Source organism: Narcine bancroftii, chromosome 2 (genome assembly GCF_036971445.1).
Source record: "Narcine bancroftii isolate sNarBan1 chromosome 2, sNarBan1.hap1, whole genome shotgun sequence".
Lineage (NCBI taxonomy): Eukaryota > Metazoa > Chordata > Chondrichthyes > Torpediniformes > Narcinidae > Narcine > Narcine bancroftii.
Genome location: NC_091470.1, coordinates 260,750,027 through 260,766,754, shown reverse-complemented (window position 1 = coordinate 260,766,754; position 16,728 = coordinate 260,750,027).

Genomic DNA, 16,728 nt, shown 5'->3' with positions numbered 1-16,728 from the left:
GAGGTAAGGAATCAGACGCGAGGAATCAGAGGCGGGGAATCAGAGGCAGGGAATCGGATGTGCGGAATCAGAGATGGGGAATCAGAGGTGGGGAATCAGAATCCGGGAATCAGATATGGGGAAACAGAGGCGGGGAATCAGAGGCGGGGAAACAGAGGCGGGGCATCAGATATGGGGAATCTGAGGTGGGGAATCAGAGGTTGGGAATCAGAGGCGGGGAATCAAAGGTGGGGATCAGAGGCAGGGAATCAGAGGCATGGAATCAGATGTGGGGAATCAGAGATGGGAATCAGAGGCAGGGAATCAGAATCAGAAGCGGGGAATCAGAGGCCGGCAATCAGAGGCCGGCAATCAGAGGCCGGGGATCAGAGGCCGGGAATCAGAGGCCGGGAATCAGAGGTGGGGACTCAGAGTCCGGGAATCAGAGGCGGGGAATCTGAGGCGGGGAAACATAGGCGGGGAATCAGATATGGGGAATCAGAGGTGGGGAATCAGAGGTGGTGAATCAGAAATGGTGAATCAGAGGCGGGGAATCAGAGGCGGGGAATCAGACGCGGGGAATCAGAGGCGGGGAATCAGAGCTGGGGAATCAGAGGCGGGGAATCAGAGTTGGGGAATCAGAGGCGGGGAATCAGATATGGGGAATCAGAGGCGGGGAATCAGAGGCGGGGAATCAGAGGCAGGGAATCAGAGATTAGGAATCAGAGGCAGGGCATCAGAGGCAGGGAATCAGACGCGGTGTATCAGAGGTGGGGAATTAGAGCTGGGGAATCAGGGGCAGGGAATCAGAGTTGGGGAATCAGAGGCGGGGAATCAGATATGGGGAAACAGAGGCGGGGAATCAGAGGCTGGGAAACAGAGGCGGAGAATCAGATATAGGGAATCAGAGGTGGGGAATCATAGGCGGGGAATCAGAGGCAGGGAATCGGATGTGCAGAATCAGAGATGGGTAATCTGAGCTGGGGAATCAGAGTCCGGGAATCAGATATGGGGAAACAGAGGCGCGGAATCAGAGGCGGGGAAACAGAGGCGGGTAATCAGATATAGGGAATCAGAGGTGGGGAATCAGAGGCGGGGAATCAGAGGCGGGGAATCAGAGGCAGGGTATCAGAGGCAGGGAATCAGATGTGGGGAATCACAGATGGGGAATCAGAGGCAGGGAATCAGAATCAGAAGCGGGGAATCAGAGGCCGGGAATCAGAGGCCGGGAATCAGAGGCCTGGAATCAGAGGCCGGGAATCAGAGGTGGGGAAACAGACGCGGGGAATCAGATATGGGGAATCAGAGGTGGGGAATCAGAGTTTGAGAATCAGAGGCAGGGAATCAGAGGCGGGGTATCAGAGCTGGGGAATCAGAGGCGGGGAATCAGAATTGGGGAATCAGAGATGGGGAATCAGAGATGGGGATTCAGAGGCGGGGAATCAGAGGCAGGGAATCAGACGCGGGGAATCAGAGGCGGGGAATCATAGCTGGCGAATCAGAGGCGGGTAATCAGAGTTGGGGAATCAGAAGCGGAGAATCAGATATGGGGAATCAGAGGCGGGGAATCAGATTCGGGGAAACAGAGGCGGGGTATCAGATATGGGTAATCAGAGGTGGGGAATCAGAGGTGATGAATCAGAGATGGGGAATCAGAGGCGGGGAATCAGAGGCAGGGAATCAGACGCGGGGAATCAGAGGTGGGGAATCAGAGCTGGGGAATCAGAGGCAGGGAATCAGAGGCAGGGAATCAGACGCGGGGTATCAGAGGCGGGGAATCAGAGCTGGGGAATCAGAGGCGGGGAATCAGAGTTGGGGAATCAGAGGCGGAGAATCAGATATGGGGAAACAGAGTCAGAGAATCAGAGGCTGGGAAACAGAGGCGGAGAATCAGATATAGGGAATCAGAGGTGGGGAATCAAGGGTTGTGAATCAGAGGTAGGGAATCAGACGCGGGGAATCAGAGGCGGGGAATCAGAGGCAGGGAATCGGATGTGCGGAATCAGAGCTGGGGAATCAGAGGTGGGGAATCAGAGTCCGGGAATGAGATATGGGGAAACAGAGGCGGGGAATCAGATATGGGGAATCAGAGGTGGTGAATCAGAGGTGGTGATTCAGAGATGGGGAATCAGAGGCGGGGAATCAGAGGCAGGGAATCAGACGCGGGGAATCAGAGGTGGGGAATCAGAGCTGGGGAATCAGAGGCGGGGAATCAGAGGCAGGGAATCAGACGCGATGTATCAGAGGCAGGGAATCAGAGCTGGGGAATCAGAGGTGGGGAATCAGATATGGGGAAACAGAGACGTAGAATCAGAGGCTGGGAAACAGAGGCGGAGAATATGATATAGGGAATCAGAGGTGGGGAATCATAGATTGGGAATCAGAGGTAAGGAATCAGATGCGGGGAATCAGAGGCGAGGAATCAGAGGCAGGGAATCGGATGTGCGGAATCAGAGATGGGGAAACAGAGGCGGGGAATCAGAGGTGGAGAATCAGAGGCGGGGCATCAGAGATGGGGAATCAGAGGCGGGGAATCAGACGCAGGGAATCAGAAGTGGTGAATCAGAGATGGGTATTCAGAGGCGGGGAATCAGAGGCAGGGAATCAGACGCGGGGAATCAGAGGCGGGGAATCATAGCTGGCGAATCAGAGGCGGGGAATCAGAGTTGGGGAATCAGAAGCGGAGAATCAGATATGGGGAATCAGAGGCGGGGAATCAGAGTCGGGGAAACAGAGGCGGGGAATCAGATATGGGGAATCAGAGGTGGGGAATCAGAGGTGATGAATCAGAGATGGGGAATCAGAGGCGGGGAATCAGAGGCAGGGAATCAGACGTGGGGAATCAGAGGTGGGGAATCAGAGCTGTGGATCAGAGGCGGGGAATCAGAGGCAGGGAATCAGATGCGGGGTATCAGAGGCGGGGAATCAGAGCTGGGGAATCAGTGGCAGGGAATCAGAGTTGGGGAATCAGAGGTGGGGAATCAGATATGGGGAAACAGAGTCAGAGAATCAGAGGCTGGGAAACAGAGGCGGAGAATCAGATATAGGGAATCAGAGGTGGGGAATCATAGACTGGGAATCAGAGGTAAGGAATCAGACGCGGGGAATCAGAGGCGGGGAATCAGAGGCAGGGAATCGGATGTGCGGAATCAGAGATGGGGAATCAGAGGTGGGGAATCAGAATCCGGGAATCAGATATGTTGAAACAGAGGCGGGGAATCAGAGGCGGGGAAACAGAGGCGGGGCATCAGATATGGGGAATCAGAGGTGGGGAATCAGAGGTTGGGAATCAGCGGCGGGAATCAAAGGTGGTGATCAGAGGCAGGGAATCAGAGGCATGGAATCAGATGTGGGGAATCAGAGGCCGGGAATCAGAGGCCGGGAATCAGAGGCCGGGAATCAGAGGCCGGGAATCAGAGGTGGGGACTCAGAGTCCGGGAATCAGAGGCGGGGAATCTGAGGCGGGGAAACAGAGGCGGGGAATCAGATATGGGGAATCAGAGGTGGGGAATCAGAGGTGGTGAATCAGAGATGGTGAATCAGAGGCGGGGAATCAGAGGAGGGGTATCAGACGCAGGGAATCAGAGGCGGGGAATCAGAGCTGGGGAATCAGAGGTGGGGAATCAGAGTTGGGGAATCAGAGGCGGGGAATCAGAGGCGGGGAAACAGAGGTGGGGAATCAGATATGGGGAATCAGAGGCGGGGAATCAGAGGCGGGGAAACAGAGGCGGGTAATCAGATATAGGGAATCAGAGGTGGGGAATCAGAGGCGGGGAATCAGAGGCGGGGAATCAGAGGCAGGGTATCAGAGGCAGGGAATCAGATGTGGGGAATCAGAGATGGGGAATCAGAGGCAGGGAATCAGAATCAGAAGCGGGGAATCAGAGGCCGGGAATCAGAGGCCGGGAATCAGAGGCCTGGAATCAGAGGCCGGGAATCAGAGGTGGGGAAACAGACGCGGGGAATCAGATATGGGGAATCAGAGGTGGGGAATCAGAGTTTGAGAATCAGAGGCAGGGAATCAGAGGTGGGGTATCAGAGCTGGGGAATCAGAGGCGGGGAATCAGAATTGGGGAATCAGAGATGGGGAATCAGAGATGGGGAATCAGAGGCGGGGAATCAGACGCAGGGAATCAGAGGTGGTGAATCAGAGATGGGGATTCAGAGGCGGGGAATCAGAGGCAGGGAATCAGACGCGGGGAATCAGAGGCGGGGAATCATAGCTGGCGAATCAGAGGCGGGGAATCAGAGTTGGGGAATCAGAAGCGGAGAATCAGATATGGGGAATCAGAGGCGGGGAATCAGAGTCGGGGAAACAGAAGCGGGGTATCAGATATGGGGAATCAGAGGTGGGGAATCAGAAGTGATGAATCAGAGATGGGGAATCAGAGGCGGGGAATCAGAGGAAGGGAATCAGATGCGGGGAATCAGAGGTGGTGAAAAGGAGCTGGGGAATCAGAGGCAGGGAATCAGAGGCAGGGAATCAGACGCGGGGTATCAGAGGCGGGGAATCAGAGCTGGGGAATCAGAGGCGGGGAATCAGAGTTGGGGAATCAGAGGCGGGGAATCAGATATGGGGAAACAGAGTCAGAGAATCAGAGGCTGGGAATCATAGCTGGCGAATCAGAAGCGGAGAATCAGATATGGGGAATCAGAGGCGGGGAATCAGAGTCGGGGAAACAGAGGCGGGGTATCAGATATGGGGAATCAGAGGTGGGGAATCAGAGCTGGGGAATCAGAGGCGGGGAATCAGAGGCAGGGAATCAGACGCGGGGTATCAGAGGCGGGGAATCAGAGCTGGGGAATCAGAAGTGGGGAATCAGATATGGGGAAACAGAGTCGGAGAATCAGAGGCTGGGAAACAGAGGCGGAGAATATGATATAGGGAATCAGAGGTGGGGAATCATAGATTGGGAATCAGAGGTAAGGAATCAGACACGGGGAATCAGAGGTGGGGAATCAGAGGCAGGGAATCGGATGTGCGGAATCAGAGATGGGGAATCAGAGGTGAGGAATCAGAATCCGGGAATCAGATATGGGGAAACAGAGGCGGGGAATCAGAGGCGGGGAATCAGAGGCGGGGCATCAGAGATGGGGAATCAGAGGCGGGGAATCAGACGCAGGGAATCAGAGGTGGTGAATCAGAGATGGGGATTCAGAGGCGGGGAATCAGAGGCAGGGAATCAGACGCGGGGAATCAGAGGCGGGGAATCATAGCTGGCGAATCAGAGGCGGGGAATCAGAGTCAGGGAAACAGAGGCGGGGAATCAGATATGGGGAATCAGAAATGGGGAATCAGAGGTGATGAATCAGAGATGGGGAATCAGAGGCGGGGAATCAGAGGCAGGGAATCAGACGTGGGGAATCAGAGGTGGGGAATCAGAGCAGGGGATCAGAGGCGGGGAATCAGAGGCAGGGAATCAGATGCAGGGTATCAGAACGGGGAATCAGAGCTGGGGAATCAGATATGGGGAAACAGAGTCAGAGAATCAGAGGCTGGGAAACAGAGGCGGAGAATCAGATATAGGGAATCAGAGGTGGGGAATCATAGATTGGGAATCAGAGGTAAGGAATCAGACGCGGGGAATCAGAGGCGGGGAATCAGAGGCAGGGAATCGGATGTGCGGAATCAGAGATGGGGAATCAGAGGTGGGGAATCAGAATCCGGGAATCAGATATGGGGAAACAGAGGCGGGGAATCAGAGGCGGGGAAACAGAGGCGGGGCATCAGATATGGGGAATCTGAGGTGGGGAATCAGAGGTTGGGAATCAGAGGCGGGGAATCAGAGGCGGGGAATCAGACGCGGGGAATCAGAGGCGGGGAATCAGAGCTGGGGAATCAGAGGCGGGGAATCAGAGTTGGGGAATCAGAGGCGGGGAATCAGATATGGGGAATCAGAGGCGGGGAATCAGAGGCGGGGAATCAGAGGCAGGGAATCAGAGATTAGGAATCAGAGGCAGGGCATCAGAGGCAGGGAATCAGACGTGGTGTATCAGAGGTGGGGAATTAGAGCTGGGGAATCAGGGGCAGGGAATCAGAGTTGGGGAATCAGAGGCGGGGAATCAGATATGGGGAAACAGAGGCAGGGAATCAGAGGCTGGGAAACAGTGGCGGAGAATCAGATATAGGGAATCAGAGGTGGGGAATCATAGGTTGGGAATCAGAGGTAGGGAATCAGATGCAGGGAATCAGAGGCGGGGAATCAGAGGCAGGGAATCGTATGTGCAGAATCAGAGATGGGTAATCTTAGCTGGGGAATCAGAGTCCGGGAATCAGATATGGGGAAACAGAGGCGAGGATTCAGAGGCGGGGAAACAGAGGCGGGTAATCAGATATGGGGAATCAGAGGTGGGGAATCAGAGGCGGGGATTCAGAGGCGGGGAATCAGAGGCAGGGTATCAGAGGCAGGGAATCAGATGTGGGGAATCAGAGATGGGGAATCAGTGTCAGGGAATCAGAATCAGAAGCGGGGAATCAGAGGCCGGGAATCAGAGGCCGGGAATCAGAGGTGGGGAAACAGACGCGGGGAATCAGATATGGGGAATCAGAGGTGGGGAATCAGAGGTTGAGAATCAGAGGCAGGGAATCAGAGGCGGGGTATCAGAGCTGGGGAATCAGAGGCGGGGAATCAGAATTGGGGAATCAGAGATGGGGAATCAGAGATGGGGAATCAGAGGCGGGGAATCAGACGCAGGGAATCAGAGGTGGTGAATCAGAGATGGGGATTCAGAGGCGGGGAATCAGAGGCAGGGAATCAGACGCGGGGAATCAGAGGCGGGGAATCATAGCTGGCGATTCAGAGGCGGGGAATCAGAGTTGGGGAATCAGAAGCGGAGAATCAGATATGGGGAATCAGAGGTGGGGAATCAGAGTCGGGGAAACAGAGGCGGGGTTTCAGATATGGGGAATCAGAGGTGGGGAATCAGAGGCGGGGAATCAGTGGCAGGGAATCAGAGGCAGGGAATCAGACGTGGGGTATCAGAGGCGGGGAATCAGAGCTGGGGAATCAGGGGCGGGGAATCAGAGTTGGGGAATCAGAGGCGGGGAATCAGATATGGGGAAACTGAGTCAGAGAATCAGAGGCTGGGAAACAGAGGCGGAGAATCAGATATGGGGAAACAGAGGTGGGGAATCAAGGGTTGTGAATCAGAGGTAGGGAATCAGACGCGGGGAATCAGAGGCGGGGAATCAGAGGCAGGGAATCGGATGTACGGAATCAGAGCTGGGGAATCAGAGGTGGGGAATCAGATTCCGGGAATGAGATATGGGGAAACAGAGGCGGGGAATCAGATATGGGGAATCAGAGGTGGCGAATCAGAGGTGGTGATTCAGAGATGGGAATCAGAGGCGGGGAATCAGAGGCAGAGAATGAGACGCGGGGCATCAGAGATGGGGAATCAGAGGCGGGGAATCAGAGTCCGGGAATGAGATATGGGGAAACAGAGGCGGGGAATCAGATATGCGGAATCAGAGGTGGTGAATCAGAGGTGGTGATTCAGAGATGGGGAATCAGAGGCGGGGAATCAGAGGCAGGGAATCAGATGCGGGGAATCAGAGGTGGGGAATCAGAGCTGGGGAATCAGAGGCGGGGAATCAGAGGCAGGGAATCAGACGCGGGGTATCAGAGGCGGGGAATCAGAGCTGGGGAATCAGAAGTGGGGAATCAGATATGGGGAAACAGAGTCGGAGAATCAGAGGCTGGGAAACAGAGGCGGAGAATATGATATAGGGAATCAGAGGTGGGGAATCATAGATTGGGAATCAGAGGTAAGGAATCAGACACGGGGAATCAGAGGCGGGGAATCAGAGGCAGGGAATCGGATGTGCGGAATCAGAGATGGGGAATCAGAGGTGAGGAATCAGAATCCGGGAATCAGATATGGGGAAACAGAGGCGGGGAATCAGAGGCGGGGAATCAGAGGCGGGGCATCAGAGATGGGGAATCAGAGGCGGGGAATCAGACGCAGGGAATCAGAGGTGGTGAATCAGAGATGGGGATTCAGAGGCGGGGAATCAGAGGCAGGGAATCAGACGCGGGGAATCAGAGGCGGGGAATCATAGCTGGCGAATCAGAGGCGGGGAATCAGAGTCAGGGAAACAGAGGCGGGGAATCAGATATGGGGAATCAGAAATGGGGAATCAGAGGTGATGAATCAGAGATGGGGAATCAGAGGCGGGGAATCAGAGGCAGGGAATCAGACGTGGGGAATCAGAGGTGGGGAATCAGAGCTGGGGATCAGAGGCGGGGAATCAGAGGCAGGGAATCAGATGCAGGGTATCAGAGGCGGGGAATCAGAGCTGGGGAATCAGATATGGGGAAACAGAGTCAGAGAATCAGAGGCTGGGAAACAGAGGCGGAGAATCAGATATAGGGAATCAGAGGTGGGGAATCATAGATTGGGAATCAGAGGTAAGGAATCAGACGCGGGGAATCAGAGGCGGGGAATCAGAGGCAGGGAATCGGATGTGCGGAATCAGAGATGGGGAATCAGAGGTGGGGAATCAGAATCCGGGAATCAGATATGGGGAAACAGAGGCGGGGAATCAGAGGCGGGGAAACAGAGGCGGGGCATCAGATATGGGGAATCTGAGGTGGGGAATCAGAGGTTGGGAATCAGAGGCGGGGAATCAAAGGTGGGGATCAGAGGCAGGGAATCAGAGGCATGGAATCAGATGTGGGGAATCAGAGATGGGAATCAGAGGCAGGGAATCAGAATCAGAAGCGGGGAATCAGAGGCCGGCAATCAGAGGCCGGCAATCAGAGGCCGGGGATCAGAGGCCGGGAATCAGAGGCCGGGAATCAGAGGTGGGGACTCAGAGTCCGGGAATCAGAGGCGGGGAATCTGAGGCGGGGAAACATAGGCGGGGAATCAGATATGGGGAATCAGAGGTGGGGAATCAGAGGTGGTGAATCAGAAATGGTGAATCAGAGGCGGGGAATCAGAGGCGGGGAATCAGACGCGGGGAATCAGAGGCGGGGAATCAGAGCTGGGGAATCAGAGGCGGGGAATCAGAGTTGGGGAATCAGAGGCGGGGAATCAGATATGGGGAATCAGAGGCGGGGAATCAGAGGCGGGGAATCAGAGGCAGGGAATCAGAGATTAGGAATCAGAGGCAGGGCATCAGAGGCAGGGAATCAGACGCGGTGTATCAGAGGTGGGGAATTAGAGCTGGGGAATCAGGGGCAGGGAATCAGAGTTGGGGAATCAGAGGCGGGGAATCAGATATGGGGAAACAGAGGCGGGGAATCAGAGGCTGGGAAACAGAGGCGGAGAATCAGATATAGGGAATCAGAGGTGGGGAATCATAGGCGGGGAATCAGAGGCAGGGAATCGGATGTGCAGAATCAGAGATGGGTAATCTGAGCTGGGGAATCAGAGTCCGGGAATCAGATATGGGGAAACAGAGGCGCGGAATCAGAGGCGGGGAAACAGAGGCGGGTAATCAGATATAGGGAATCAGAGGTGGGGAATCAGAGGCGGGGAATCAGAGGCGGGGAATCAGAGGCAGGGTATCAGAGGCAGGGAATCAGATGTGGGGAATCACAGATGGGGAATCAGAGGCAGGGAATCAGAATCAGAAGCGGGGAATCAGAGGCCGGGAATCAGAGGCCGGGAATCAGAGGCCTGGAATCAGAGGCTGGGAATCAGAGGTGGGGAAACAGACGCGGGGAATCAGATATGGGGAATCAGAGGTGGGGAATCAGAGTTTGAGAATCAGAGGCAGGGAATCAGAGGCGGGGTATCAGAGCTGGGGAATCAGAGGCGGGGAATCAGAATTGGGGAATCAGAGATGGGGAATCAGAGATGGGGATTCAGAGGCGGGGAATCAGAGGCAGGGAATCAGACGCGGGGAATCAGAGGCGGGGAATCATAGCTGGCGAATCAGAGGCGGGTAATCAGAGTTGGGGAATCAGAAGCGGAGAATCAGATATGGGGAATCAGAGGCGGGGAATCAGAGTCGGGGAAACAGAGGCGGGGTATCAGATATGGGTAATCAGAGGTGGGGAATCAGAGGTGATGAATCAGAGATGGGGAATCAGAGGCGGGGAATCAGAGGCAGGGAATCAGACGCGGGGAATCAGAGGTGGGGAATCAGAGCTGGGGAATCAGAGGCAGGGAATCAGAGGCAGGGAATCAGACGCGGGGTATCAGAGGCGGGGAATCAGAGCTGGGGAATCAGAGGCGGGGAATCAGAGTTGGGGAATCAGAGGCGGAGAATCAGATATGGGGAAACAGAGTCAGAGAATCAGAGGCTGGGAAACAGAGGCGGAGAATCAGATATAGGGAATCAGAGGTGGGGAATCAAGGGTTGTGAATCAGAGGTAGGGAATCAGACGCGGGGAATCAGAGGCGGGGAATCAGAGGCAGGGAATCGGATGTGCGGAATCAGAGCTGGGGAATCAGAGGTGGGGAATCAGAGTCCGGGAATGAGATATGGGGAAACAGAGGCGGGGAATCAGATATGGGGAATCAGAGGTGGTGAATCAGAGGTGGTGATTCAGAGATGGGGAATCAGAGGCGGGGAATCAGAGGCAGGGAATCAGACGCGGGGAATCAGAGGTGGGGAATCAGAGCTGGGGAATCAGAGGCGGGGAATCAGAGGCAGGGAATCAGACGCGATGTATCAGAGGCAGGGAATCAGAGCTGGGGAATCAGAGGTGGGGAATCAGATATGGGGAAACAGAGACGTAGAATCAGAGGCTGGGAAACAGAGGCGGAGAATATGATATAGGGAATCAGAGGTGGGGAATCATAGATTGGGAATCAGAGGTAAGGAATCAGATGCGGGGAATCAGAGGCGAGGAATCAGAGGCAGGGAATCGGATGTGCGGAATCAGAGATGGGGAAACAGAGGCGGGGAATCAGAGGTGGAGAATCAGAGGCGGGGCATCAGAGATGGGGAATCAGAGGCGGGGAATCAGACGCAGGGAATCAGAAGTGGTGAATCAGAGATGGGTATTCAGAGGCGGGGAATCAGAGGCAGGGAATCAGACGCGGGGAATCAGAGGCGGGGAATCATAGCTGGCGAATCAGAGGCGGGGAATCAGAGTTGGGGAATCAGAAGCGGAGAATCAGATATGGGGAATCAGAGGCGGGGAATCAGAGTCGGGGAAACAGAGGCGGGGAATCAGATATGGGGAATCAGAGGTGGGGAATCAGAGGTGATGAATCAGAGATGGGGAATCAGAGGCGGGGAATCAGAGGCAGGGAATCAGACGTGGGGAATCAGAGGTGGGGAATCAGAGCTGTGGATCAGAGGCGGGGAATCAGAGGCAGGGAATCAGATGCGGGGTATCAGAGGCGGGGAATCAGAGCTGGGGAATCAGTGGCAGGGAATCAGAGTTGGGGAATCAGAGGTGGGGAATCAGATATGGGGAAACAGAGTCAGAGAATCAGAGGCTGGGAAACAGAGGCGGAGAATCAGATATAGGGAATCAGAGGTGGGGAATCATAGATTGGGAATCAGAGGTAAGGAATCAGACGCGGGGAATCAGAGGCGGGGAATCAGAGGCAGGGAATCGGATGTGCGGAATCAGAGATGGGGAATCAGAGGTGGGGAATCAGAATCCGGGAATCAGATATGTTGAAACAGAGGCGGGGAATCAGAGGCGGGGAAACAGAGGCGGGGCATCAGATATGGGGAATCAGAGGTGGGGAATCAGAGGTTGGGAATCAGAGGCGGGAATCAAAGGTGGTGATCAGAGGCAGGGAATCAGAGGCATGGAATCAGATGTGGGGAATCAGAGGCCGGGAATCAGAGGCCGGGAATCAGAGGCCGGGAATCAGAGGCCGGGAATCAGAGGTGGGGACTCAGAGTCCGGGAATCAGAGGCGGGGAATCTGAGGCGGGGAAACAGAGGCGGGGAATCAGATATGGGGAATCAGAGGTGGGGAATCAGAGGTGGTGAATCAGAGATGGTGAATCAGAGGCGGGGAATCAGAGGAGGGGTATCAGACGCAGGGAATCAGAGGCGGGGAATCAGAGCTGGGGAATCAGAGGTGGGGAATCAGAGTTGGGGAATCAGAGGCGGGGAATCAGATATGGGGAATCAGAGGCGGGGAATCAGAGGCGGGGAATCAGAGGCAGGGAATCAGAGATTAGGAATCAGAGGCAGGGCATCAGAGGCAGGGAATCAGACGCGGTGTATCAGAGGTGGGGAATTAGAGCTGGGGAATCAGGGGCAGGGAATCAAAGTTCGGGAATCAGAGGCGGGGAATCAGATATGGGGAAACAGAGGCGGGGAATCAGAGGCTGGGAAACAGTGGCGGAGAATCAGATATAGGGAATCAGAGGTGGGGAATCATAGGTTGGGAATCAGAGGTAGGGAATCAGATGCAGGGAATCAGAGGCGTTGAATCAGAGGCAGGGAATCGGATGTGCAGAATCAGAGATGGGTAATCTTAGCTGGGGAATCAGAGTCCGGGAATCAGATATGGGGAAACAGAGGCGAGGAATCAGAGGCGGGGAAACAGAGGCGGGTAATCAGATATGGGGAATCAGAGGCGGGATTCAGAGGCGGGGAATCAGAGGCAGGGTATCAGAGGCAGGGAATAGAGATGGGGAATCAGAGTCAGGGAATCAGAATCAGAAGCGGGGAATCAGAGGCCGGGAATCAGAGGCCGGGAATCAGAGGCCTGGAATCAGAGGCCGGGAATCAGAGGTGGGGAAACAGACGCGGGGAATCAGATATGGGGAATCAGAGGTGGGGAATCAGAGGTTGAGAATCAGAGGCGGGGAATCAGAGTTGGGGAATCAGAAGCGGGGAATCAGATATGGGGAATCAGAGGCGGGGTATCAGAGGCGGGGAAACTGTGGCGGGGAATCAGATATGGGGAATCAGAGGTGGGGAATCAGAGGTGATGAATCAGAGATGGGGAATCAGAGGCGGGGAATCAATGGCAGGGAATCAGAGGCAGGGAATCAGACGTGGGGTATCAGAGGCGGGGAATCAGAGCTGGGGAATCAGAGGCGGGGAATCAGAGTTGGGGAATCAGAGGCGGGCAATCAGATATGGGGAAACAGAGTCAGAGAATCAGAGGCTGGGAAACAGAGGCGGAGAATCAGATATAGAGAATCAGAGGTGGGGAATCAAGGGTTGTGAATCAGAGGTAGGGAATCAGAGTTGGGGAATCAGAGGCGGGGAATCAGATATGGGGAAACAGAGTCAGAGAATCAGAGGCTGGGAAACAGAGGCGGAGAATCAGATATAGGGAATCAGAGGTGGGGAATCAAGGGTTGTGAATCAGAGGTAGGGAATCAGACGCGGGGAATCAGAGGCGGGGAATCAGAGGCAGGGAATCGGATGTACGGAATCAGAGCTGGGGAATCAGAGGTGGGGAATCAGATTCCGGGAATGAGATATGGGGAAACAGAGGCGGGGAATCAGATATGGGGAATCAGAGGTGGCGAATCAGAGGTGGTGATTCAGAGATGGGAATCAGAGGCGGGGAATCAGAGGCAGGGAATCAGACGCGGGGAATCAGAGGTGGGGAATCAGAGCTGGGGAATCAGAGGTGGGGAATCAGAGGCAGGGAATCAGACGCGGGGTATCAGAGGCGGGGAATCAGAGCTGGGGAATCAGAGGTGGGGAATCAGATATGGGGAAACAGAGTCGGAGAATTGGAGGCTGGGAAACAGAGGAGGAGAATAAGATATTGGGAATCAGAGGTGGCGAATCATAGATTGGGAATCAGAGGTAAGGAATCAGACGCGGGGTATCAGAGGCGGGGAGTCAGAGGCAGGGAATCGGATGTGCGGAATCAGAGATGGGGAATCAGAGGTGGGGAATCAGAATCCGGGAATCAGATATGTGGAAACAGAGGCGGGGAATCAGAGGCGGGGAATCAGAGGCGGGGCATCAGAGGCGGGGAATCAGATGCAGGGAATCAGAGGTGGTGAATCAGAGATGGGGATTCAGAGGCGGGGAATCAGAGGCAGGGAATCAGACGCGGGGAAACAGAGGCGGGGAATCATAGCTGGCGAATCAGAGGCGGGGAATCAGAGTTGGGGAATCAGAAGCGGAGAATCAGATATGGGGAATCAGAGGCGGGGAATCAGAGTCGGGGAAACAGAGGCGGGGAATCAGATATGGGGAATAAGAGGTGGGGAATCAGAGGTGATGAATCAGAGATGGGGAATCAGAGGCGGGGAATCAGAGGCAGGGAATCAGACGTGGGGAATCAGAGGTGGGGAATCAGAGCTGGGGATCAGAGGCGGGGAATCAGAGGCAGGGAATCAGAAGCGGGGTATCAGAGGCGGGGAATCGGAGCTGGGGAATCAGAGGCGGGGAATCAGAGTTGGGGAATCAGAGGTGGGGAATCAGATATGGGGAAACAGAGTCAGAGAATCAGAGGCTGGGAAACAGAGGCGGAGAATCAGATATAGGGAATCAGAGGTGGGGAATCATAGATTGGGAATCAGAGGTAAGGAATCAGACGCGGGGAATCAGAGGCGGGGAATGAGAGGCAGGGAATCGGATGTGATGAATCAGAGATGGGGAAACAGAGGTGGGGAATCAGAATCCGGGAATCAGATATGTTGAAACAGAGGCGGGGAATCAGAGGCGGGGAATCAGAGGTTGGGAATCAGAGGCGGGGAATCAAATGTGGTGATCAGAGGCAGGGAATCAGAGGCATGGAATCAGATGTGGGGAATCAGAGGCCGGGAATCAGAGGCCGGGAATCAAAGGCCGGGAATCAGAGGCCGGGAATCAGAGGCCGGGAATCAGAGGTGGGGACTCAGAGTCCGGGAATCAGAGGCGGGGAATCTGAGGCGGGGAAACAGAGGCGGGGAATTAGATATGGGGAATCAGAGGTGGGGAATCAGAGGTGGTGAATCAGAGATGGTGAATCAGTGGCGGGGAATCAGAGGCGGGGAATCAGACGCGGGGAATCAGAGGCGGGGAATCATAGCTGGCGATTCAGAGGCGGGGAATCAGAGTTGGGGAATCAGAAGCGGAGAATCAGATATGGGGAATCAGAGGTGGGGAATCAGAGTCGGGGAAACAGAGGCGGGGTTTCAGATATGGGGAATCAGAGGTGGGGAATCAGAGGCGGGGAATCAGTGGCAGGGAATCAGAGGCAGGGAATCAGACGTGGGGTATCAGAGGCGGGGAATCAGAGCTGGGGAATCAGGGGCGGGGAATCAGAGTTGGGGAATCAGAGGCGGGGAATCAGATATGGGGAAACAGAGTCAGAGAATCAGAGGCTGGGAAACAGAGGCGGAGAATCAGATATGGGGAAACAGAGGTGGGGAATCAAGGGTTGTGAATCAGAGGTAGGGAATCAGACGCGGGGAATCAGAGGCGGGGAATCAGAGGCAGGGAATCGGATGTACGGAATCAGAGCTGGGGAATCAGAGGTGGGGAATCAGATTCCGGGAATGAGATATGGGGAAACAGAGGCGGGGAATCAGATATGGGGAATCAGAGGTGGCGAATCAGAGGTGGTGATTCAGAGATGGGAATCAGAGGCGGGGAATCAGAGGCAGAGAATCAGACGCGGGGCATCAGAGATGGGGAATCAGAGGCGGGGAATCAGAGTCCGGGAATGAGATATGGGGAAACAGAGGCGGGGAATCAGATATGCGGAATCAGAGGTGGTGAATCAGAGGTGGTGATTCAGAGATGGGGAATCAGAGGCGGGGAATCAGAGGCAGGGAATCAGATGCGGGGAATCAGAGGTGGGGAATCAGAGCTGGGGAATCAGAGGCGGGGAATCAGAGGCAGGGAATCAGACGCGGGGTATCAGAGGCGGGGAATCAGAGCTGGGGAATCAGAAGTGGGGAATCAGATATGGGGAAACAGAGTCGGAGAATCAGAGGCTGGGAAACAGAGGCGGAGAATATGATATAGGGAATCAGAGGTGGGGAATCATAGATTGGGAATCAGAGGTAAGGAATCAGACACGGGGAATCAGAGGCGGGGAATCAGAGGCAGGGAATCGGATGTGCGGAATCAGAGATGGGGAATCAGAGGTGAGGAATCAGAATCCGGGAATCAGATATGGGGAAACAGAGGCGGGGAATCAGAGGCGGGGAATCAGAGGCGGGGCATCAGAGATGGGGAATCAGAGGCGGGGAATCAGACGCAGGGAATCAGAGGTGGTGAATCAGAGATGGGGATTCAGAGGCGGGGAATCAGAGGCAGGGAATCAGACGCGGGGAATCAGAGGCGGGGAATCATAGCTGGCGAATCAGAGGCGGGGAATCAGAGTCAGGGAAACAGAGGCGGGGAATCAGATATGGGGAATCAGAAATGGGGAATCAGAGGTGATGAATCAGAGATGGGGAATCAGAGGCGGGGAATCAGAGGCAGGGAATCAGACGTGGGGAATCAGAGGTGGGGAATCAGAGCTGGGGATCAGAGGCGGGGAATCAGAGGCAGGGAATCAGATGCAGGGTATCAGAGGCGGGGAATCAGAGCTGGGGAATCAGATATGGGGAAACAGAGTCAGAGAATCAGAGGCTGGGAAACAGAGGCGGAGAATCAGATATAGGGAATCAGAGGTGGGGAATCATAGATTGGGAATCAGAGGTAAGGAATCAGACGCGGGGAATCAGAGGCGGGGAATCAGAGGCAGGGAATCGGATGTGCGGAATCAGAGATGGGGAATCAGAGGTGGGGAATCAGAATCCGGGAATCAGATATGGGGAAACAGAGGCGGGGAATCAGAGGCGGGGAAACAGAGGCGGGGCATCAGATATGGGGAATCTGAGGTGGGGAATCAGAGGTTGGGAATCAGAGGC